This window comes from Ranitomeya variabilis, chromosome 8, assembly GCF_051348905.1.
Source record: "Ranitomeya variabilis isolate aRanVar5 chromosome 8, aRanVar5.hap1, whole genome shotgun sequence".
Lineage (NCBI taxonomy): Eukaryota > Metazoa > Chordata > Amphibia > Anura > Dendrobatidae > Ranitomeya > Ranitomeya variabilis.
The window spans coordinates 184,742,959-184,766,566 of record NC_135239.1 but is presented as its reverse complement, the minus strand read 5'-3'; the positions used below and the strand labels follow the sequence as shown (position 1 = coordinate 184,766,566).

Genomic DNA, 23,608 nt, shown 5'->3' with positions numbered 1-23,608 from the left:
CACACTGCTGTCACTGCACTGCACACCCACACTGCTGTCACTGCACTGCACACCCACACTGCTGTCACTGCACTGCACACCCACACTGCTGTCACTGCACTGCCTACAAACACTGCTGTCACTGCACTGCCTACCCACACTGCTGTCGCTGCACTACACTGCCTACCCACACTGCTGTCGCCGCACTACCGACCATTGCAGCTGTCACTGTATTACTGACACACTGCTATACTGCATACCCACACTGCTGTCAGTTCACTACACTGCATTCTCATACTGCTGTCACTGCATTGCAGATTAACGAATACACTACAATGTTTACCCAAGCTTTTGTCACTGCACTGCCACTACAGACCCATACTGGGTCATTACACTGCATATTTTTCACTACAGACCTATGCTGTTGTCACTGCACTATATACTCACAGGACTGTGTCTACACTGCATATTCATGCCTCATTACAGGCTCACACTGCCTTCCCTTCACTAGAATGCATACCCACTGTTTAGTCACTGTACTATCACTGCAGATCCACACTGCTCTCACTGAAGTGCCTGGCATACCCACACCATGGCTACTGCACTACCACTGCAGACACCCATCGCTGCAACTGTACTCGGGCTGTGCAGTCCATTTAGCCCATGTTCTGCCTCCTTCATAAATCACCAATATTTAGCAATGTTTAATTCCACAATATTAATAACAGATAATTCTAAAAAAATGTTTAGAGCTGGCACGTTTCTAGATACTGCGCTGACACTGCAGAGCTGCACTGCTAGCACTCACTCATTCAAGGAATTTGTCATGGAGCCTCCAATGTAAATCTGAACATGGCCTGTCGGTAAACTGCACTGCAGGCCTGCACTGCCATCACTGCGCTGTAGCCCCCACTATCACTGGACCAGATTGCAGTGATACCCAAATCACACATTGGTATCACTGTAATTCTAGATGGCGGGCCTAACATGGGACCCCACACTGTGCAGTAGAGCCTACTCCATACACTCCCAGGCACTGGGATCTATGCGTGACGGTATGTGCTGTATCACGCTTTGCCCTGAGGACGTCTCTATCACCGCCTAGAACTGGGCTCGTTTCATGCTGATCCCTATGCTGCCATCCACATGGCATACACTGGTATTGTGCCGCATGGTGTGCCAGCATCATTATCACCAGCCATGCTGCCGAATGCTCCTGCCCGGATAGCAGTGCTGTAAAATACAAGCATGCCAATCGGTATAATCCGTCGTCTCAGGACACTGATCTAATTTTCCGCGACCCTGTTCCCTTCACCACAATCCTTAATATCTTACTACTCCAATGATTGTGCCTATGTACGAGTCTAATGGCTGAAACGTCCTTTTGCCGGTATCTCGGAATATCTAGCGCAAGCAATGTAAGGGTTAACATCTTGCTGTTGACGCAGCAGCCAATTGATTTTGAAAATATTTTTTGGGGAGAAAAATGAGTTTTCCCAGTGTTTTTGGGCTCCATAGACGCTGCTTAGACTGTGAGATTTGCATTGCGTGCCTCCTGTGCCATCGCCTGGCATCCTTGGCCTGTGCTGGCATTGCAATGTGTCTAGGAGATGTGGCATCATCCGCTGCGCTGGGAGTCTGCGCACAAGAGGCTGCGCCTGCCCTTCCCAAGACATCTGCTCCCAGCCTCCCCTCCTCCATCCTGTTATGGATAAGGAATTAGCCCTGGAAAGGAAAAAAAAATGCTGCCTGGGAAAAATGGATAGTAAATTGATACAAATGTCATTTCTGGCCTCATTCCTGGGGTTTAGAGCTGGGATGTGACTGCAGCTTCACTCCAAACTGTTACATTTGTGCAGTATTTATCAATCAGTGTTTGTGTTTATTTGTCGGATCTGCTACATTGTTGCTTTTGGGTTTTTTCCATCCTCCTATTTTACTGGAGCTGCAGAGTAGATCATAGCTGTAAACAGGAAGTGAGATCACTGCAAAAAAAGGGAAGAAGCGATTAATAATAATTGAAATAACAAATGCAGAAAGGACGAGTGTGACACACTGGGGCAGATTTAGGAATCTTGTGTAATAGGAGATAGACAGTCTTACAATGTGCCAAATTTACCACCGTGGCTAATGCTTGAGATATTAAACTTGGCGCATCTTTGGACTGACTAGTCTTAAGTTTTTAGAGATCATTCAGACGTCGGTGTTTTGTTATATTACAGTCCGCGTTTCATCAGTATTTTTTTAACAGATTTTTATCAAAGTTTGGTCCACGTCAGTTTTTACCGTCAAGAGTTTCATCAGTTTATGAAAAAAAAAAAAAAAAAAGCTGATGGAGGTTTCTTTAAAGGGGTTTTCCACTTCCCAGAGAACCCCCTTCTCAATCATCATCCTTCTGACTGTTGTATAGAGCGGACCGAGATCGGAATGCAGTGCAAGGACTGTCCGCCGGCTCTCCCGGACTGAACTTGACAGCTGCATAGAAATACATGGAGCTTTCATGCTCTGGTTGGGAGAGCTGCCAGCCAGTCTGTGCACTGCATTCCGATTTATACGACTGTCTGACTTCGCCCTTATACTCACCTCCGGTACTGGCACCATTCCAGCACTGTTGACATTGGCTCTCCCAGTGATTGCATAACATTGTCACGCGAGTACAGCCACCAATCATGGCGCTTTCATGCTCTGGTAGAGAGAGCCGCCAGCCAGTCTGAGCACTGCATTCCAATTTATACGACTGTTTGACTGCGCCCTTATGCTCTCCTCCGGTACTGGCACCGTTCCAGCAGTGTTGGCACTGGCACTCCCGGGGATCGCGTAACATTTTGTCACACAAGTACTGAGGCAAGTCAACCCTGGTTTCACTCTCCCTGCCTATGAACAAATCCTATACATCTGGAGGAAGTCAGATCCACCACTCTCTCATTTCCTCTGCATTTATATAAGACATCTGAAGGAGAGCAAAGTAAAGCCTGTACTTATTGTCCACAGGGATGGCATGACATAAAAATGTTACATGATCTGTGGGAGATCCAGTGTCGGCACCGGAGGTGAGTCTAAGTGTTATTATTTTACAAGGCGGAAACGTGAAGATTGAGAAGGGTTTGTCCAAGTAGTGAAAGCCCCTTTAAGCTTCCTTTATCAAACAGATGGCATGCAATTGTTGTCCGATGTTTTTTTTTTTTTTCACAGTCCGATAGGGTTGCTTTGGCTAGTTTGGTTGGATCAAAATCAGACATGTCTGTGATTCTGTGTGCACCACGTGTCTCCAAATGTTCACGATCACATGAACAGCTCCATAGACTATAATGGGTACAATTTCTGTCCCTGCAAAACAGAGATGGAACTCGTACGCGAAAAACTTGACTAACTTTATACCTAAAAAAAATTGGCACAATCCTTTAATAAACGTACTGTAGTTTACAAATAAGTTAAGTCATGGCGGCTTTTCTGTAAACTCTGGTAAAGTGTCCACTGAGACACACAGAAGTTAATAAAGGTGGCACATGGCAAGAATAAGCATTGGACATTCCGAGCAAAAATAACCAAATATGTGCGAGGGCACAAGACTTTTGTAGCTTTTTGAGATCTATCCCAGGAGAAGACAGTATAAGCATCGTAGAAACATTGCAATCTACAGGTCAGTTTACATGTAGAGATCAGATTTTCCATCTGTAAATTTTGGACAGAAATGTTTAAACAAGCCATGACGCTTCAGGTAGCATTTAGCCCCACAGCTATTATTTCCCCTGAGTACAGGGGGATGTGTATGACCACCTTTACATTGACGTCTGTTGAAGTGTAAGGCCTTGTTCAGATGGTAGATTTTTGTTTCGCATACCATAAAATCTGACTTTTTTTTTTTTTTTTTTTTTTAATCACAGTGGTCTGAGTGTCATCTGATTTTCTCATGCATGGAGAAGTTTAAAAAAAAAAAAAAAAAGTCTCCTCCTTCTGCATTCTGACAGTCCGTGAAAATCAAACTGCACTCAGATGTGATCCGAGTGCAGTTCGGATGTTTTATTCTTTTTCCCACTGACTCATTTATTTGCATTCCTGATTTTGATCCAGTCCTTGGATCAAAATCTGAGATGTCTCTGGTATTTTCTGCAGACCACTCGACCGAGGGAAAAATTAGACTTGTGAATGGCCCTGAGTGCTATTTGTGAAAAACGCGGAGAGCACTACCCGAGAGTCGGCCTAACTCTTGTACATAGATAATTCTGCTTAAAGCGGTGACTGTGATGTTGATGACCGTCCTTTATGATAGATCATCTGTGTTGGATAGCTGGGGATCTGACATCCTTTACCCCCACTGATCCTCAGGTTGCAACTCCCGGCATTGACCAGATGTAAGCAGTATATGGCGCTGGGTATCGGCTGCTCCGGGTTCTGCGATGAAGTCTTGGACCCCCACCAATCTGATATGGTGATCTGTTCTGTGGCCCGGTCACCAACAAGTAGTGGACAACCTGGCTGAACTGGTGCAACATTTTGGTGCTTTGGTTTGGTGTCTGCACTTCATTATTGTAGATACGCACAGATCTGGTTGTGGCACATAGCCCGGGAAACCAGGTAGTCTGGGCATAGACATTAGATTTCCCATGGTGGATCCCTGCAATCTCGCCAAGGTTTGCTGATAATTGAATGTCCTGGATTGAAGAACATGGTGGAATCTTGGTGCATCTCTCCTGTTCGATCCTTTTAAATGTAATTTAGATAAGGAACAGTGGGTTAGAACATAACACCTCCTGTCGGACCCAGCCTATCAAGGTTTAATATAAAACTGTAATGCCTTCCTTTCCGCGCGCCTTCCTTTCCGCGCGCCTTCCTTTCCGCGCTCCTTCCTTTCCGCGCTCCTTCCTTTCCGCGCTCCTTCCTTTCCGCGCTCCTTCCTTTCCGCGCTCCTTTCTCTCCGCGCTCCTTTCTCTCCGCGCTCCTTTCTCTCCGCGCTCCTTTCTCTCCGCGCTCCTTTCTCTCCGCGCTCCTTTCTCTCCGCGCTCCTTTCTCTCCGTGCTTCTCTCCGCGCCGCCTTCCTCTCCGCGCCGCCTTCCTCTCCGCGCCGCCTTCCTCTCCGCGCCGCCTTCCTCTCCGCGCCGCCTTCCTCTCCGCGCCGCCTTCCTCTCCGCGCATATCCCCGCTGACACCTCCACATCATTACAAGCCTCTTTCTGGTTGCTGTAGGACATTTTCCACATAAGTCCCTCTTATGTGTCCCTGTACAAGTTGTTAGTACTGTGATAATAAGATGGTATTCCGGGAATGTGCAGCAATTCTGATAACAAGAATTCAGCAAACAGCACTGGCCACACAAGGGACTTTTCAGAGCAGTGATAAATTAATGCTGCGTGTAGAGGCGACGACGTTCCCCTTCGTATATACATGGCTTCATGATTCTATGTCCTGTAGTGTAACTATAAGTTGTCAGTGACCCCAGGGTTTGCCCTACGTCCACTCCACCAAACCACTCCTTATATCTGTATAGGATGTGATCTGTGTGACGGAGCGCTGCTGTTCCTCATCTGGAAACTGTAGACGTCCGCCATAGCTGGTAACAGGTAATTGGTGGGGGTGTCGGGGGTCGAGCCTCCATTGATCTGATGACTTAAGGATGGGTCGGTCTGTGGCCCACTAATTATAAAGTGGTTTTGGAAAACCCCTGTCCTCTGGCTGCAGTTTGTTTTAAGAAAGCAAACTGTGCTTTATTCACCCTCCTTAGGTCCAGCGCTGATTCTCTACTCTGTGGTATTGTTTGCACCACTGACTTTATGTGAACGACGCTGCAGCCAATCAGTGAGGTCAGTCGCTGCCCAAGTTGACAGCACAAGCTGCCCAGAGCGGCTGAACTCGCTGGTTGGCTGCAGCGCTATCATCATTTCCTCAGTGCTGAAGACCATATCGGGCATAGGGAGCAGCAGCAAAGAGTCAGACTTGGACTTGGGGAGGATGAGTAAGGCCCAGTTTTTTTTAATGTTTTTTTTTAACAAATTACAGGTGGTAAACAGTGGTTTTAGGACCATGGAAACCCCCTTTAAATGGATTACTTCCTACCAGTTTTAGATTATTGGCCAGATATTGCATTCAGGTCACCATTGGTGTGCTAATTACAATTATCTTGCTTTTGGATTCCAGTAGTCAGGAGCAAATAGTGTCAGTGATGTATGTGCTGCTTTCCTATTGTATCATGGAGGAAGAGAATTGTTTCACCTTTCCTGTCTTTAGATCATGGGTCAAAATCCATTTCTATTTCTAGTTTATAACCTGCCATATTCTAGAACTGCATTCCTAATCCAGTGGAGAAAATGGAGGTGACGTAGTATCACTTGCGTTTTCCCATAGTCTTCTGTTTGTTTTTTTGCATTTTTTGCTGCTTATTTGCTGCGTTTTTGCTGTTTTGATTGTCTCTTGTTCATGCTGATAAACTTTAGTCCCTCTCAAAAGGAAAAAAAATTGTTATGCAACTTACTTAAGGTTTTTGCACCAAAAATGCAGCAAAACCCCCACACGTGTTTTTCGCTTCATTTTTGCGCTCACTCGTTTGCAAAAACGCAGCAGTTTTCCAAAGAAGTTAGGAAAAAACAGCCCAATTTGTGTACTTGAGATTTCTGAAATGTCATTGCTATTGCTGCTACTCTAAAACGCAGCCTAAAATTTGCATAAAAAAAGCTGCAAAAATGCAGCGTGTGAACATAGCCTAATACTGGGGTGGTCTGTTTTCAGAATTAGCCCTGGGATCCAAACACACCTTCTGGGTGCGCAAAAGGGCTAACAAGGGGTGTAGTGCCTAGAAAAAAAAAAATGGGGATTGGTTTGGTGGAAAAATGTCTTGTGCCATGCTGACAGGCCCATCCATAAAGACTTGTGACCTAAGAAGTCCTATGTGACTGCAATTAGATTGTTTCCATTGTCAATTCTCCAAGGGTCCAGGAAGCTGAGAAATTAGGTGTTTGATAACTCAATTGATTTTTATCAATTTATTTACCCAAAAAAGCCTAAATTTTTTTTTTGTTGTTGGCTTCTCCCATAAAATTTGCGTGAAAGTTGTCCGAACCCAAAAATGTTGGCAGTAGAGGAGGACTAAGGTGCAAAATGGGCTTGAAACGCGTATTTCGAAGGTTTTCTTTAGTCCTTCTCTGGTATGGTGCAGAAGAAGATGTATAAGACAAAAAAATAAACAATTGAACATTTTAATCATTTTTTTGGATGCTGGCGAAGTCTTTCTGGTCAATAAATCTGGCAGGATGGTCATCCGATGTGTATGGGGAGTTCTTGAGAACGTTTCGAAATTCGAGACCTTCTCAAGAAGGGTCGGGTCTTTCATTTCAAGTTCAACGCCCGATACTGTTGTTTTCAGGGGAGAAGAGGTGCTGCCTGAGGAGTCCTAGGACAGCCTTTTTCCCTTCTTCTTGAAAACTCTTCAATACTCAACTGAGCTTTCAGGTATGGGGAATCAGAAGAGTGAGCTGTTGGCCAAATGAAAGCTTGTGTTTATGGCCTACTGTAGTTTTTGTAGATAGAATTTTCTTAGCCAAAAAGATCATTGGTGACCACACGGTTTTTCCCCCTCATGTGACAGTCCTGCAGTAGACCCCTTTTGTGTTATGGTATCTTCTCTGAAAAGCTCCTTGTATCCAGGGCTGTGGAGTCGGAGCCCATTTTGCTGGAGTCGGAGCCCATTTTGCTGGAGTCGGAGCCCATTTTGCTGGAGTCGGAGCCCATTTTGCTGGAGTCGGAGCCCATTTTGCTGGAGTCGGAGCCCATTTTGCTGGAGTCGGAGCCCATTTTGCTGGAGTCGGAGCCCATTTTGCTGGAGTCGGAGCCCATTTTGCTGGAGTCGGAGCCCATTTTGCTGGAGTCGGAGCCCATTTTGCTGGAGTCGGAGCCCATTTTGCTGGAGTCGGAGCCCATTTTGCTGGAGTCGGAGCCCATTTTGCTGGAGTCGGAGCTCATTTTGCTGGAGTCGGAGCCCATTTTGCTCTGCTCATATCTCATCTTTCCCGGACCAGTGTCTTTGTGACATTTATTGACCGCTGCTTATTTACATAGATCTCTTGTATCACTGCATGGACCCCACGGGCTCGCAAGCTATTTTTCTTGCCTTAAGGCCCCGTCTCACATAGCGATTTACCAACGATCACGACCAGCGATACGACCTGGCCGTGATCGTTGGTAAGTCGTTGTGTGGTCGCTGGGGAGCTGTCACACAGACAGCTCTCTCCAGCGACCAACGATCAGGGGAACGACTTCGGCATCGTTGAAACGGTCTTCAACGATGCCGAAGTCCCCCTGCAGCACCCGGGTAACCAGGGTAAACATCGGGTTACTAAGCGCAGGGCCGCGCTTAGTAACCCGATGTTTACCCTGGTTACCAGTGAAGACATCGCTGGATCGGTGTCACACACACCGATTCAGCGATGTCAGCGGGACCTCAACGACCAAATAACGGTCCAGGCCATTCCGACACGACCAGCGATCTCACAGCAGGGGCCTGATCGCTGGTACGTGTCACACATAGCGAGATCGCTACTGAGGTCGCTGTTGCGTCACAAAACTAGTGACTCAGCAGCGATCTCGCTAGCGATCTCGCTATGTGAGACGGGGCCTTTAAGCACAAATACAAAGTCATTTAGTGGTCGATGCTAATTATGCAACCACAGAGCTACTCCGGTTTTCTCCACCATAAGGCTACGGTCACATGAGTCCTGTCCTTGGAAAAGACTTGCCTGCCATGGACAGGACTCTGACCAAGGTTCTGCCATCGGGCTGATCAGATGAACTTTTTTTTTTGTTCACATGGACCAAATATCCTTCTGAAAAAAAATTGCACCGCACACTAGTTTCTTCCTTTTTTTTTCCAATTACCATTTTTTACGTATAAAAATGTAAATGGTCTTGTAAATTTTTGTTAACTGCTGATATATGAAAACCGATGCCACATGATGTAAGAAAGTGGACATTGAGGTGAAAAGACTTTTTTTTTATTATTATTTTTTTCCTGTCTGAAATTTTTTTTTTTTTTTTTTAAATCCTTTTATCCACTTTTATGACACCAAGCTGACTACAATGAGCAGAATGGCTTTGTCCTTCATGACCTGATAATGTAGCGGAGCCATGTTATCACACAGGTATTCCCCGCTCATGTCTCCTCACAAGAGTCCGACATATCCGTGGTATCTGAAGCGATCTCCCGATGTTATGGGATCTGACGGTGACAGAATGGATCTGCGGCTGACAGACACGGACTCCATTACTCTGTATGTCGCCATGGAAACTCCAATACGGATCCCCTCCGCTGCTAACGAGACAGCGGGGGTGAGGGGCTCGTCAGAATAACTTCATGTAGCCCACTGGGTGCATTTAATATATTGTGCGCTAATCGCCCAGGAGCTTTGTTACTTCTGACGTGAACATTCTTGGCTCGGGTCTTACGAGGACTTGATTTTTCCAGTTGAGAAATGTTTTCTAATAAACCTGTAGCCTCCATGCTTCATCGAGTGTTATGTTTTGTGACTATATTATGTTTACAGCAGATATAGCTCTCATAGACCTGATGACATTAGTGTACTTACTTAGAAAAATCCATGCCAGGTGGTGTGTATAAAGCTGATTTTGTTATAATGAGCATTTTAGTCCAGCTATAGAGCACGCGAGCTAACGAGACTAAATGTATTCGTTCTCTGCCCACCCACCCAGCCTGACTGACTGACAGCTGCAGCTAGTACTGATCAGTGTGAGATCTCAGCAGGGAGGAGGGACACTGAGGAGCTGTGAATCAGGCTGAGACCGAGTTTGAATTTTAATAAAGGATCATACAGCCATTCTAACATGGATTTTTTTGGTAGTAAACACACCAGCCTTTTCAAGTCCACAATCTGGTTAGTAATGTATGGAGTTTGTACTGTAAAATCTGGTGACAGATCAGTTTTAAACAGATTTTTCAAGATCAGACCATTGTAGCTAAGTTGCACCAAATAACTTTTTCAATGTACGTTGTTCATTGTGCCCCCAATTTGGAAATCATCCACTGGTCACATAACTAGAGCTGTATGGTTTATCTTCCGTATGTAATGATGTCCCGTTTATCGGTCACATGTTCCGGTTAATCACCCGTGACCTGCGATTTTCTCTGCACAATGAGATTTCATGAGATCTCATCTACAATGATGATTCTGGGTTACACAGTGGGTATTCCTGATGTAAAATCAGATGTGCATAAGGCTTGTGTGTACGGACCCTTAATGGACCTTCTTAAAGGGAATGTGTCACACACAGAGAGGCTATATACCTGTAGATATAGGTATATTCTCACTGCAGCTGCCGGTTTTAAGTCATTGGGGTAGTGCCAGGAGCTGTCAGTCACTGCTCACAACACCGCGAGCATGCTGCAGTCACTCCCTGGCACATTGATTGACAGACTCTTCTGCACACACACTGTCAATCAAACTGTCAGTGAGTGATCACCTGCGCTGACAGTGAGCAGGGACCTTACCAGCTGTCTGCGCTGCCTCGTTGTTTGGAAACGAGCATCTGCAGGGAGAATAAGACCAAATTTCTCCCTAGGACAAAAAACAAATGGAACAAATACCCTGCAGTAAGTATATACCGCAAATAGTAATAGCACATGTAAATAACATAGGGAACTTCGTTGACACTCTTTTTGAAAAAAAAAATATATATATATATTTATTGAAAGTTTTGGAACAAACAAAGTAATATTTCAAAATGACAGAAGTACAAACTTTTGGTTATAGGAAAAAATAACTAATACAAGAGAAGGGTGGGAAAATTGGTGAGAGGGAAGTATGCCCAAGAGGTGACGGATTCCTAGCTAGCGGAAAAGGGGAGAGTTTAAGGGGAATCGGAGGCTGAGGAAGCCAGTATGCGCAGTGGTGGTGTAGAGCAAAGGGGGTATGATTACTGTAATCTCCCCAAGGAGCCCACATTTTGTTTGTTTTTTTCTACCTTATTAGACTGTATTGCGGACATTTTTTGTTGATTGTTTACAATGACACCCGATTCTTCCCTTCCATTAGGTTTAATCTTGGTTTCCTTCAGGTTTATTGTTGACACCATTTTGCTCAAAAGAGCGTAAAAGCCATTCTATCATGACGAGGTGTACCCCATCCGGATGAACCCTAACTCTTGTAGTTCGCCTTTGTGTCTGCAGACCTCAAAAATGGATGATGGCAGAGCAGGACCCAGACCTGATTATTTTGCACATGCCCGTGGAAAGCTATATAGACAAGAGGCATAGCCTCAAAAGGGGGAACCACACCCCTGTGTGTACAAAGTACTAAAAACTAAAGGCAAAAACCTATTTCTCCCTGTAGCTGCTACTCTTCTAAGCACTATATCTGTGGGTAATTAGTGTTTCTGGGGCTGAGAGGTTTCCTTTAAGAAATTGCGTTAGTTGTGTTTACCAACAATAGACCAAGAGTTTCCTGGTTAAGTGGGTTGTTGACTAATTAGGACTCGCGCTGCCTTTTACTGGGCCCGGCCTTGCCTCTTTTTTACCGGGCCCGGCCTTGCCTCTTTTTTACCGGGCCCGGCCTTGCCTCTTTTTTACCGGGCCCGGCCTTGCCTCTTTTTTACCGGGCCCGGCCTTGCCTCTTTTTTACCGGGCCCGGCCTTGCCTCTTTTTTACCGGGCCCGGCCTTGCCTCTTTTTTACCGGGCCCGGCCTTGCCTTTAACCCAGGGCTGTGGAGTCAGTAAGCCTAACCTCTGACTTTGACTCCACAGCCCTGCTTTTACCGGCCTTGAATTCTGGGCGGCCTACAATTGTGCTGTGCAGATCTACAAGTGATCACTTTTTTTGTGTTTGTGTGGCTATCACTCTAGAAAATGATGACAATGTGACTTCTCATATATTTAATTTCCTGCTGCTCATTTCCCTGTGGATTTACATTTGTACTATTGTTGTTTCTCCAGCGCAGTTTATGTAGAAAAGTCTCCTTGCAGCCACTGTCCACTATGGATCTACAGTACCGATATTTCCTCGCTCGCACTCGATGAGTTATGTTTCCGACTGAAGCTGCTATTTACTGTATTTCAAGTCATGACTAATCCGTAATGCCGGGGGAGAGACCCCCATGTTGTGTGATTCATTTCCTAAGTATTTTATTTCAGCTCTGGCTCCAGGATCTTGTGAGGGTCATGAACAGCAATTTGCAGAGACTTGTAACCAAGCAACTAAACCACCATGCCTGCAAAAGGTGCTGTCATGTGTCATGAAAAATGTGTGTTTTTTTTTTTTTGTTTTTTTTTTTAAATATCATTCTGATGATGAGATGCCAGATTGTGATCTCCAATAGATCCTATGGAAGAATCTGACCTGCAGAATCGGCAAATCCGTGGGTCATCCTTGGATTTCTGCCACCGTTTTGCAATTTGAGCTGCCGCCAGTCTCTGATTGCATGATAGGGCTGATCTGCAAGTGCTTAACCGTCACATGTTTCATCTGTACAGAGCCGTGGATTTCCCATTAAAAGCTATTCAGTTTTTTTTTTTTTTTTCCATTTTTCTGGATCACCCTTGGATTCCGGAACAGAACTGCAACTCAAACTAAAAGATGCCAATTTCAGAAAACTCATGTTTGCTATAACAATACGTTCGTACAGATTAATGGATTAAATAAATTCTTCTTTTTATTTTTTTCTAGTTTTCACAAGTTTTCAGAACCTCGTTGGAAAAATAAATCCGCCAAAAATTGCTGTCTATGTCGCAAAGTGGATTTTCAATTTAAAATAAAAAAGTTTTCAAAGGGTATTTTAAGCTTATTTTGATGTGGACTTTGTAGTGGGGGTGAGGGAACAAAAAAAACCCACCACAATAAAAATCTGTGTGAATATAGCCGGAGATGACCACAGAGAGACAATGTAAAGAATGACTTTAAAAGTTGTAGTTTAGAAAGGAGATCGGGCAGATCAGACTACGCAGGGTTTGTTTGTAGTCTGTTCCCATGGAGACACATAGGTCTGTTTAGGAGTTTTACAGTCAAGATAAGACTATTTGTGACCTCGATTCCGTTTTTGATTCACTAGAGTGATAAAATAAAAATATGGTTGCAGTTTTCAGAGCCTTAGAAATAATTTTTGGTTTATCTTTAATTATACACTGGGTAATAATATACTGGATATTTTTAGACCTTGACCGTGACCTCACCCGGGTCTATAAATCGAAGTTTCCCCATAACCACAGTGAAGCATTAGTAGAGGCTGTCATTTTCAAGAAATTCAATCTTTGAGATTACTACACTCCTTTTATAACTTTTTTTTTGTATGTCCTCCCCGTGCGAGGGTTTTTCCCGGGTTCTCAGGTTTTCTCCCACATTCCAAAGACCTACTGATAGGGAATCTAGATTGTGAGCCCCAATGTTGACATTCCGCAAAGCGATGCTTAATAGGGTGGTGCTACATAAGCAACAAATAATATGCTTTTTTTTTTTTTGTTAATTAAATGTCGGAAGGTTTCAGCAAAAAACGTACCTGGCTGCGGTCTTGCATCCAGGTTCTGATTCATGCTAACTGTGATTTGTATCAGCCGACAGGTTCCCTTTAAAGTATATTTTAGTAGTTTGATGATTACATTTCCATAAAATGTGACGCCTCCATAAATCCATTATCCCTTCAATACACACGCGCTCCAGACGGACTGCAGTTTCTGCACGTATATATGTCTGCTTCGATGGCCATAAAATTCTGTTTGAAAGTTAATAGTGTTTCTAATAGTTTGAATTAAGTAGCCATGAAATGCAAATATGAAGTCCAAGGTCACATTGGTTTCAGAAAGCGTTTACATGCTCGAGTGGTTTTGGTACGTGCCCCGGACATCATGTGCCAACTAGCTAGAAGATGGATGCCAGTAGCTTGGTATAGGTGTATCAATCCCTCGAATAAACTGTGTCAACGGGAGGGGGAGGCTTTGCGTCTGAGATTAAGAGAAGGGAGGTGGGTTTCTCGATGGGCAGCAGCTAAACTACGGTCATGGCCAAAAGTTTTGAGATTAACACACTGCTTCACTGTTTTTAGATCTTGCAGACAGATGTTAATATTGTTCATGAAGTTCCGTTATAAACATTTCATAAGTTTTTAAACTTTTATTGACATAAGTTTCTACAGAGACTCGGTATATATTTTTCTAGACTTCCGCCCTTCTTCCTTGCAGCTGGATATCAGCTTCTTGGCCAAATCATGACTGATCGCCCAATTCTTGTCTCACCAGTATTTTGGAGTTTTATCACAATTTCTGTGTTTGTCCTCCCGCTGTTTGAGTCCTCAGTGGGGTTGAGACCTGGGGAGTTTCCTTTGCCAATGTTTTGTTCACCGGGCCAACTAATTATCACTTCTTTTTTTCATGCTCTCATCTTGAATACAGTAATATATATTTTTTTTTTATTGTGTTTTTATTCATGTGTGTATAACCAGGACTGTGGAGTCGGTAAGCCAAACCTCCGACTCCTCAACTTCCATGACTCCGACTCCACGACTCTGACTCCACAGCCCTGTTAACATTTATGTTTTTAGTTTTGTTTTCGCTCTTTCTTTCTCGCTGTCTGAGCCCCGCACACATTTTTAATGTCATTGGTTTCCTAGTGTTTCCCTTGTTTTTGTACAAAGACTTGTCAGTTTCAGCCTCAGGCGACTCCGACCACCCACACCTCCCTGTCAGTGTCAGATTTCTGACGCGGTCTCTCCCCACGCAGACCCGGTCAGTCCCCAGGAGCCTCGAAGCCAGTGAGCCTAAGCATTTTTCTGCTGACGACTTTTTGAAATGTCTTTTTGATTGATATTTATGGCACTTTGTGTTGCCTGACTAGATGCGGGAGTTGCCTTGCATTTGGGACTGATTGTCATGACCAGCTACTGTATGCCAGGCTCTGGTAGCACTTGACTTAGTGAAATCCATTTTCTGTTTTATTGTTTTGTTTGGTTTTTTTTTGTTTGATAGGTGTTAAGCTCGTAAAAATAATTTTGGCCCTTCTCCATCAAAAACTTTCCGCCGGAATTGTGTTGTAAAATGGAGATGTCGCAAAATTTGCAAAAGAAAATGTTGCATTTTTATGCAACTTTTGTGCAAAATGGATGGCGGGTCTAGCCCAGCGTGACGCACACATTCATCATCGTTCTCAATTTATGTCACACATGTCAAAGTGGTTAAATTAAAGTGTGCACAACCAAATCTGGTGCACGGGTAGGTACCCAAACCGTAATCAAGAAACAATACAAAACCCGGCACTCAACTTAATGGTGAGAAGAAATGGCAAATTTATTGTATCCCAAATCCAACAAAACGTTTCGGTCTCACAACGGGACCTTCATCAGTAACGTAAATTGGGATAATGCTGGAAGTAAGTGACTATATGACCTGTCAGAAGAGCTCTAGTCAATATAATGTAGAATGTCCAACAAAGGAAGAGAGGTTACAGCCTATACGTGGGTTGTCATTGCGGCGTCCACCGCTGAATGGTCCATTCAGTATAGGCTGTAACCTCTCTTCCTTTGTTGGACATTCTACATTATATTGACTAGAGCTCTTCTGACAGGTCATATAGTCACTTACTTCCAGCGTTATCCCAATTTACGTTACTGATGAAGGTCCCGTTGTGAGACCGAAACGTTTTGTTGGATTTGGGATACAATAAATTTGCCATTTCTTCACACATGTCAAAGTGGCATAAACTGTACAGTTGTACAGTACATGATCCGTGTCGGACTGGGTTGGCAAAGGCCTACTAGTAACATCTGATTGATTCTTGGGGCCTCTGTTCAGCTGCATGCAAAAATAACACAATACACAAATTGACTTTAGCTTCTATGTAATATTAATTTGGCTAGCTAGTTCACTGAATTATTGCGGTTTCTGAAAATTGAGAATCAAGTGTAATAGCGCTACTTTTCAGTACTCCTTCACAGGGGCGGCCTACCGGAGGATTCCCCTTTTCTCCGTGGGCCAGTCCGAGCCGTAGTACGTTTCTTATAGTGGCACAAGGCAGCTGAAACCTGCATTGGATTCAATAAGGAAGCTCACGCACGCCTCTTGATAATTTACCGCATTTTACTCCAGCGTGCGTTCTTCATCAAGACTACCATACATAACGCCAGTCTTGATGTATCAAGAACCATATGGTCAGATGCTTTCCTTAATTTTAAATCTAGAACTTAGTAATGTAAACCAGTGCCGATGCATAGAAAGGGAAGGGTGCTGTCTTGGCTATACTGACCATCCATTTAGCCAGCCCCCTTCATAAACAGCACTGATGACGTATCGACATTGGAAACGCTCTTCATTATGGCGCAAAAGTGGATCTGCTGGGACCACACCGATATCTGAAGATTGGGATGGATTTATCCATGAAGAAGACATTGCGTTGGCCATAAAAAAAAAAAAAGCGACGTTGCCCGTAGAAATAAATTACTAGATCCGCTTACAGGGGAATGGAGACATGATAGGCAAAAAATGCATAATAACAATTTACTGATCTAATTGGCTATTATCAGTGCTAAAATTATCCGGTTATCAGTGGTGTTTCCTATATAGGTCCTAGTCTAACAGAGGTGATGATACCAGTGTGCCAGTCACGCTTTAAAACCACATGTAAGTTAGACTTTAAGTGCATTGGGGGGAGTGTTGATAAACGTTGAGTGCATTGACCCGCCCCCGAGGCACTTTGAGGCTAATTTGCATGGGGCTTCAAAGCTTGATTTCTCCGCTTTGGCAAATCCGATTACAACAAGACAAGTATCATTTTTATTGTTGCCCTAGGACCTATACAGCCATCCATAAGTGGTCCTGACAGGTTCCTCAAGTGAACATTATGGCCCTTAAACCATTCTTTTACCTATGAAGAACAGACAAAATATTCTTCTTTCAAGGAGGAAAGAATTATGGATGACTTGAGATAACATTTCAGCTTTGGCAATGCTGAAGTGCGCAGAACAATGATCTCTCCTCTCTGGAAGGAATAAGAGGTGACCCGCAGGGTCTTGCGTGGCATATCTCTCCTCGCACTTCAAAGCCCCTTTACAAAGATGTCTGTTCTTGGTGAAAAGCGTTTCCAGGCAGGGCATTTATAGAAAGGATTTCTGGTCCTGTCAGGACACATGTTAACGTTCAGCTCCAACTCTCTGCAGGAGATTTTATTTTAAGGGCAGGAAGCCGGAGTCCGAGGCGGCTGTTTGTAATCTGCATTGATCAAAAGGAGAAGTTTTGCAGCAAAATTAGTGATTTTGGGTTATTTTCGGCCCCTGATAAGGCGTTCCCAGCTATTGTTTTAATGTTTTGCTTGTTACTCTATGGCCCCATTTTTCATCTACATTCTATCTTGGTTTTTTTTTGTCAACACACACCCATTATACTCTATTGGCTTGTTCATATAGTCTTTTTTTGCATGTGTGGACTGATTAAACCTCCCCAATAATGGTGCCCTTTTTAGATCAAATTGCCTTATCTAAATCACCCTTGGGTTGGTGAAAAAATGTATGCCATCCATTGTGTATCCTACCGCTGCCCTTTTTTTTTTTACTGTCTTGGGTAGGAGAAGCCTGGAGACTTCTGGATGAAAATCAGATGATTAAACACTAATCAACCTATGTTTTTCTTGTATGCAAAAAAAACCCTAAAAACCAATCCTAATGTGGGGACTGGAGGTGGAGAAAGCTAGTATGCAGTTCTCTACTTTCACTTCTATAGGAGTCGGCCAAGTGAGGACTTTGACATAATTTGATTGACAGCGCCCAATCAAGCACGGCCTGAACTGAGAGGCTCCTCGCTTCTGCAGGGACCCCGCAGCGGCGCTCACATAGTGTCATTGTGGGCTCTCATCGCTCGCTCCTGTCTGCAGCACAGTATCGAGTGGTGGCTGCAGACAGGAGCGAGCGATGAGAGCCAGCAATAACACTGTGTTTGAAAATTGAGGGGGCTTAACTGTGCACTGAGCATTTGTTCATGGCAACGGTGAGCCGAAACCCCCTCTTTTGGATACAGGATAGATTTTTTTTTTTTTTTTATGGCAACTAAAGCCACTATAGGTGTGATGTTTATACAGTCAAGTCCCTTATCTGTGCAAATGATTTGATTAGCGTTTTGGGGGTGACAGACTCTCTTTATACAGGTGCTCTGATCTGACACCCTTTGAGCCCCCATGCATGCCTTTTTATAGCGTGTGTCATGTACACATAGTAGTTATGTGTGAACTCTAGGGGGTGGTATGGGGAGAAGCCCATGCTAAAAGATGGACTACTGCTGGAGTTTAATCCCTGATTATACTCATATATGCACTCGGACGGCGGAAAGAACATTGCTTTGGGTTGGGGGGGTGGGGGTTGGTCGGCACATGGGGTAACTTCAGAATTTGGAAGCCTTTAAGTGAGTGCCAGTTATTAATTAGTCACAAGGTCGGTCGGGCTAATTGACACTGACCCCCTGACCCGCTGCAGACAGTCTATTTGAATGGATCACTGTGTAACCTTTTTAATAGGGACAGTGTGCGTCCTCCTGAGTCGCTCTTAGCCCCTTTAAGCTAATTTGGCTTGACACTATTTACAACAATGAAACAATTAAGGGATTATCTATCGTCAGACGTGATGGAAAATATATGTTTGGTCACTTTGTTTTTTATGTTTTTAGCATTCTTTTTGACTTTTACACAATTGTTGCATTTTTTATTTTTTTTTCTTGTTTGCTGGTTTACTTTAGTGTGAAGAATACAGGCTCTGGTTTATGTTACTTTGTGAGATTGTGTGTAAACGTTCTCCAGGCCTCATACCTCTTAGTTCTCGGCCCCCATCCCCCACCACTTCTGTTCCCTCCAGCTTTATTCCATTAACACTGGATGGAAGACATGTATCTTTGCCGGATATGAGCTGCAGATCCCTACAGTGTTTACTCTTCATATTCTGTGACCATTTTCTACATGTTTACAGAATGGTTTCTCTTTTTCGAAGTTTTGGTTTACACCCCCCTCGTGCAAACCCAATTTTTTTTTTTTTTTTTTAAATGTCAAGTTATGGCTTTATTACCCAGTTATTGTACTATAACTTGTACATTACCGCATTTTTGGACCATTCGTTATGAATAATACAGAAACCTGTGAATGCCTCGGCATGAAATCGGTGAGATATATAGAGGTACAACACTTGTAAATATTTTATGGTGTTTTTAGATAGTTGATTCTTTGAAAAACGCCTGTCCCCAATTATCAGCTCATGCAAAATCTCATTCGTTGGGAGACTGTTTCATTTATGACTGCGGGAAATGTACTGTATTCGGCGGCACAGCAGGTTCCCCCCCCTTGTTACTGAATATGAAAAAAAATAATAATAATTCAGCTACATTTAAAAAAAAAAAAAAATATGAAAGTGCATAAAATATCTGCATATAAAAATTATATGAAAAGTAAAGTATTTACTGCAAAAAAATATGGAATAAAATGAAAAAAAATCAATAAATAAAAATGTGTATGTATGTATATGTATGTAATATATATATATATATATATATATATATATATATATATATATATATATATATATATTTTTATTACTTTTTTTGGGGTGGGGGTATAAAATACATTTTATTACAACTAACAAAAATACCCCAAACCTATACATATAAGGTTTCCTCGTAACTGTAATAACTTGTTCTATGGACTTTCCAAGTTGTTTGATGTGAAATGCCAACAATATTTGCATTGCAAAAATATAAATAATGATTACACAGTAATTTAGATGCACCCTCAAAAATAGCTCTACAAAGAATTGAGTTTGTCCTACATAAAACAAAGCCACATAATGGAAAGAAAAAGGATGAGTGTTGTAATGAGGAGGGGCAATAAAAAAAAATTAGACTGTCTTCACACCCATTCAGGCCTCATTCACACATCTATATTTCATCAGTATTGGTGTCAATCTTGCAATTTTATAGTTTTTCTCTGTAGGTTTCACTCCTGGCTTTGGCATACAAACACTGATGCAAAAATACTGACGTGTGAATGAGGCCTAAGAGGGTGAATGAGGCCTAAGAGGACCTGCCACTTAAATATGTAATTTTAATACCTGGTGTAAATGCCGCTGTTCTCTCCTGAATCCGGTGCTGTTTTTCTTTAGTTCCTGCTCCTCTCCGTTCCTGAGATATGGCCACCTCTTCCCTTCAAATCTAGTTTTGTCGCCAAGAGGGCGTAGTCCTCTACTCTCAAGGCGTCTTCTTTGGAACCACACCCACTTAGCTAAAAAGACTAGATGTGTGTTCAAGAGAAAGGGGCCATATCTCGGAAATGGAGATTCACAGGAACACAAGAAAAAGAAAGCCGGATTCAGGAGAACAGCAGCATTTACACCAGCCTAACAAATAGATATTGCTGGCAAACGATGGACCCATGTGGCATTTCTTTGTTCACGGATAAAGAGCTATGATACGACCGGGCTCATGAGCCCTAAACCTGGTCGTACACATTAGATCAACATCAGCTGAACGCCTTGATTTCAGCGGACTTGACTAATGTATATGGAGAAGTCCTGACTTCCTCCTAGGAGCAAATGTGGGCTTTAAGAAGGATCAGGCTGTTGGATCTCAACATGCCTGATCGTTCATGTTCTTGGGGACGGTAAACCACTGCAAAAAGTTGACTTCTGTCTTCTTATGTAAGCATACAATATACGGTTGGCCGATTTTGACAAAATTGGTGAATTGAGAAGACGTATCTATTGTGTACAGGCAGTGTGGACAGTTATGGGGCTTTGTGCCTGAAAATTGATATGGAAACACATTACTAAACTAGAACTAAACACAGGCCAATACTGCCAATGATCAGCACCCATATTTGGCCACACATAAGCCCAGTCTCTGACTGGGGTGCCAAGAGCCCACCCGTAACCAACTCTCGTGCCGCACTTTTCAGCTACCTACCAATGTGACCTCCTCAATCACAAATTTATATAACGATGAACTGGGTAGATTGGTAAATGAATAAGATGCCGCCTTTGTCTGTACATAGTGATAGTGCCATGTACTGCTCATACAAGAGGGTGGTGGTTCACTCTTGCACTAGGGCCCACCGGAAGATTCTCCGGTAATCCAATGAGCCAGTCCAATCCTGCCTAAACCACCTCTGTAACACTTGGTTACCATTAGGGCAGTGCTCACCAGACCGAGCACTCATCTTCTGACAGGAATTTCCAATATGCCTTTTAGTCGTGGAATAATGAAGGGCGGCATTTAGTTATGTGGACAACATCCTTGTTCATAAGGAAAATAAAACCTGACATACGAGGCCACAGAAGAACAAATTGTAGCCGCACTTCAGATTAATTGCCTCGATGTATCTGCAAGGCCCCACACGTCGGTCACACGGGCTGCGGATACCATGGTGCCTTGTAAGGTATTTTGTGGAAGAAGATTGTGTTCACAGCAAAGTACGTTCAGATTTATGTTCCCAATTTGGAAAGTTCTATTAAAAATCCCCGGCCTTAGTGGAAAGCTGCGGAAAAGGATTGATTTCAGACCCGTAAGAGGATGTCTAGATCCAGCCGCGCGAGGAGATAAATTGTTCCCCTACAGGCGCGCCGTGCAAAGACCTCACCGATTTTATTGGTCATCAAACCCCGCAGAGCCATGCATACTAAATAAGACCATAAGTTATCCCAGCACACTGCAGCGCGGCCATTTTTATTGCTGCAAAATTGGAGTACAGTTATTCCACAAAAAAAGGCTGGAAATAAAGCAAGACTGTGCTAGTGTACTGTGGCAGCATCTTGGCAAAGTCTGCAGCCGCACACATAGAGGTCAGCAGGACGGTGTCGGCCTGAGGCTGCCTGCGACCACTAATTGTCATCTTCTGATGCCTAAATAAGAACAGGATCTTCAATGCCAAGGAGCTAAATTAAAGAGGACTCATTAGAACCTGGGTAATTTCATGCCGTAAAAGGAGACCCAAAATATAACCCTTCCTCAGATTTACATAATAAGGAAAAGTTAAAAAAAAATCCTTACTAATTTAATGATAAAAGAGGCTAAAGTCCAACTCTCACTTGCGACTCTACGCTGTCTCACTTGCGACTCTACGCTGTCTCACTTGCGACTCTACGCTGTCTCACTTGCGACTCTACGCTGTCTCACTTGCGACTCTACGCTGTCTCACTTGCGACTCTACGCTGTCTCACTTGCGACTCTACGCTGTCTCACTTGCGACTCTACGCTGTCCCACTTGCGACTCTACGCTGTCTCACTTGCGACTCTACGCTGTCTCACTTGCGACTCTACGCTGTCTCACTTGCGACTCTACGCTGTCTCACTTGCGACTCTACGCTGTCTCACTTGCGACTCTACGCTGTCTCACTTGCGACTCTACGCTGTCTCACTTGCGACTCTACGCTGTCTCACTTGCGACTCTACGCTGTCTCACTTGCGACTCTACGCTGTCTCACTTGCGACTCTACGCTGTCTCACTTGCGACTCTACGCTGTCTCACTTTCTTGACAGGTTTGTGAGACTTCCTGCTTCTTCTCTGAGAGATAATTCTCTGGGAACCCCGGGGAGACTTGTTATGTTGTCTGCCTTCCTACTGGTTGTAGTGATGTAAGAATGTAAGATGGATTCTTGTGAATTATGGAGGAGGAAGAGAAGAGTAGAAGAAATTGTTATAAAGGAGAAACTTGGCACCGCGCCTCGGTGTCTGCTGTGGGCTCTGTGTTTTCATAGTTGAGGCTCAATTAAACCCTTTAGAAGCAGCTGTGTCGCCCTCCTTTAGAAGCAGTTGTATCGCCCCCCCCCCCCCCATTGGGTGTCCATGTAAAGCAGTATCCCGGGCTCCTTTAGAAAAAGATGCTCTTTTTAAGCCTCAATACTATTTGGCTTAAAGGAAACTCCTCTTTACCATACACATTGTATGCATTTAAAATGTGGCATGTATGCTCTCTATAAGATGGGGTATAACTTCCCAATTGCTGGTGGTCTGACCACTGGGACCCCCATTTAAATCCAGAATTGGGTCTCTGGAGAACGCCGTGTCAATAGAGCCACTGTCGACCATGTACGCTGCCACTCCATTAATTCTTAATGGGAATACGTTGTGCTTGGCTAGCTCCGGCGATTATAGAGATTGAATAGAGCGGAGATGCGTATGTTCAACTACCTCTCCATTCACATGGGGCTCTTCAGAGCCTCGGTTCTCAGGATCGGTAGGGGTCCCAGCGATTGGGAAATTGTCTCCTGTCCCGTAGATAGTCCCATATGAATTCCAGGACCATTGCTCTTGTAATTCCAGTCGGGTTCTGCAGTGATGACACCCAATGAATTATTTATGTGACCACTGCAGGCAATCATGAGCCTTGACAGTGATGTGCTACACATACATCCCTGCTGAGGTCCGTGATTGGCTGCAGCTATTATGTGTATGATAGACCAGGATGTAATTTCTTCTGGACTGGTGGAGATCCTTTAGCAGTGGCCACTGGAATGGTGGGGCATTCAACAGTTAATAAAAAGTTATGTCTTGGTTTTTATAACTTTCTCAACGCTTGCCCAACTTTTGAAAAATCCTTGGTAAACCATTCAAAATATGCCTGCAATATGGTGAACACATGTTACTGAGGCTATAATTGCCGGCATGTGGTCAACCCAAAAAATCTCATCAGA

The 23,608-nt window shown here is 43.7% G+C and overlaps 1 protein-coding gene across 3 annotated transcripts in view; it reads left to right on the top strand.

The window, feature by feature from the left end:
* BICD2 (BICD cargo adaptor 2) overlaps positions 1–23,608 on the top strand; it is a 103,560-nt gene that overhangs the window by 1,127 nt on the left and 78,825 nt on the right. The window lies entirely within an intron of this gene.